Below are 2,993 nucleotides of genomic sequence, written 5' to 3'. Positions count from 1 at the left end.
AAGTAGGCTCTAGGCTGATTATTGGTTGGTGCTATACTTGTATACTTCGCTTCGCTTGTAACTTGGAGTTGTATGTCTTTTAGCCAGAATTGAAGACAAAATCCGGGTTGTCCAGTCAATAATGCGGAGGATGAGGTTGGAGGAGGAGAAGACCATCTTGGTAAAAGAGATGGCCCAACACTGCTCCTGGATGAAGAAATTGATGGGATCTCTGCAAAGTATAATTTCAGCAGAAGGTAGGTTTGAATGTTATGATCTACAGACACAACCTTAACAAATAACAATATTTTTATGGTCTTTTTCTAAATCTTTCAAAAAGATTTTACTTAGGTTGTAATATTATTAAGTGTATGTAATATTTTTAAGTCTGGGATGGAAGCTCATAGGATATTACAAGGGTATTTATCCGTAGCAAAATAGCTTTTTATTTGATGTACATTTTGTTATTCTTATTCACCCACTTGCAGACACTCAAAATGAGGGCCTCTCTGGTCTTTGCCACAGACGCCACAGTGAAATTGCTGAGATCCTAAGAAACAGCATCCACAATTACAGGGCTGTTTTAGGGCCTCAGGGATCCTTCCTGTTGTCTGCAGAGGATCTTGAAGAGGCTGAAGATCCTGACACAAGTGAGGATCCAGAGACCAGTGAGGATGAGGAGGAAGAGGGGGTGTGTTGGTAAGGTGTAGGTGTTAAACTATTTAAGGCATAACGGCCGACGTTGCCTCCGCTTATCACCTGGTTGCAACTCACACGTGTACAGAAGAGATGCCAATTTCAAAATAATAAAATGTGCAGCTCTGTTAAATAAATATGTTCAGTTGCTGTACTACTTTAACTTTAGCGGTGGTTATCGCTAGTATCAGCTGATTCAAGTGTTACTAGGTTTAACTGTCGTTTACTATGGTCGCTAGGGTCAACATTCAAAGACTATCGGTATAGAACAAAGATAAGACTTTTTTAACAGATCTACTTCATAGGTTATTCAGAAATAACGCACACCCTTTCAGCCAATCAGAAATCAGTATTCCATTCCACCAGGTGATAAAGCCTGGTAATACCAGTCTTTGCTACTTTGACTTTGTATCCAGACACTGGCATGGCGTAATTGGCAAGTGTTTAAAGTTCATATTAACAGCTCGTATTAAGCAAACAATGTCCAGTCTACACACCTGCCATGCCTAGGCTGTTTAACCTATTGCATAGGATGTTGCTTTGTGCATTATCTTAGCATAGTCATATTGGATATACAATATGAACAACCTGATGTTTATTTTCCCCAGGGGTGAATTTGTACACAGACCACAGCTCTGATGGGGATAACTATACATGTTACTGTATTTGGCCAAGTATTTTTGTAATGTGTTTTCATGTAAATGTCTGTGCCAGTCAAAAAACTGTAATGTAATTTTTCTCCCTTTTTCAGCTGACCTCACAATGGATGGTCATGGGTTGTACCATGGTAAGTCTTACATATGCTTTCACTGTTCTGACCATCCTGATGATTATTCAAGGTGGCTGATACTGCTCTTGTACTTGGTGTAGCCCCCAGTGTTTGGTGATCTTTGAAAAATGGAAAGTAGTACAGTAGATGTATTCTATGCAAAACAAGACCAAGAATGGTGATGACGAAAGGGGGTGCAATTGATGAGTTCACGGTGACCATGGCAATTGAAATCACTTTTTAATTTCATTACCCCTGACACAATAGAGGCTTTTTCATTAAAGTAATCATTTTTGAAGTACCTGCATATACATTTCATCTTATTTTCATGTAATTCATAACTTGTTAGTGTTGACTCACCTCAAACACCAAGTGACCATTGTGCTGTGTATTTCTGTCTATTTTTTTAAGGTACACTTTCAACAGGCAGCCCCACTGTGAAGCACACACTAATCCCGGCGCAGTGAGCTGCCTGCAACAGCGCTCGGGGAGCAGTGAGGTGCCTTGCTCAAGGGCACTTCAGCCATGCCTACTGGTCGGGGTTCGAACCAGCAACCCTCCGTTAACAAGTCTGAAGCGCTAACCACTAGGCCATGACTGCCACTCACGGCTGCCCCTCTGTGTTTGTACTATGGCCTATATTTATAAAGACTGTATTTTCCGTTTGTGAAGTACGTTTGTTAAGAAACATGTTGAACTCGGCATTAGAGATGGCAATCAGACATGTACACAGCAGCTATATATTGTGAATGCTGTGTTATACATTTTTTGATTATGTGCCTAATTACTGCTATGTAGTGTCATCATTTCTTAGTGGCCTATGTAAAATAGCAGAAAATGTTTACTTTAGAGCACAGTTTCAACTGTTTCCACTGTTTTAAGGTTCTTGTTCTTAAGGGGAAATTTGTTAATACCTACAATAACTGTATAGTATAAGTAATGACACGTATTTCTGTGAGGTGAATTTATCTGAACTCTGGAATGTCAGTACTGATATATATTGAAAAACAAAGCTGAAATGTCTTTTGTCTGGAACATATGGGGCACCACAGCTCCTGTACATAAGTATTTCTGATCCTGTAAGGGGGTAGGGGATCTCTGAATGAATATCTGATATGTTTTCCTTGTCAATGTGAATAAAAATATTTTTCATTGCACCTCATATTACCCGTCACTTTGTGGCGACTGCATGCTTGCACATCATAATCTTTCTCCAAACTCTGGATGGTTGTAAGACTTCCTTGCAAATGCCACTATACTGATATTTACTGTTAAAGCACATGTAAGCATATGTCTTTCAATAGTCCTCAAAACAATATCCATATTATGTTTATCACATCAATAGACAGTCGTTTTGTAGTCAGTCGTCTTGGTGTGTGGACACTAAAAGACACTGCCAGTTTGTCACCAAACATTGGTTTTGGTCGATGGTAAATGTGCTAGGAAAATGGCATGAAGTTTTTTGATATTTAATAATAAAACATGTTTACTACAATAACACCAAACATGATTAATCTGAATTGTCAGTCAACCCATATGTTCAGTAACA

This window comes from Alosa alosa, chromosome 14, assembly GCF_017589495.1.
Source record: "Alosa alosa isolate M-15738 ecotype Scorff River chromosome 14, AALO_Geno_1.1, whole genome shotgun sequence".
Lineage (NCBI taxonomy): Eukaryota > Metazoa > Chordata > Actinopteri > Clupeiformes > Clupeidae > Alosa > Alosa alosa.
Note: the sequence above shows the minus strand (reverse complement) of the source record.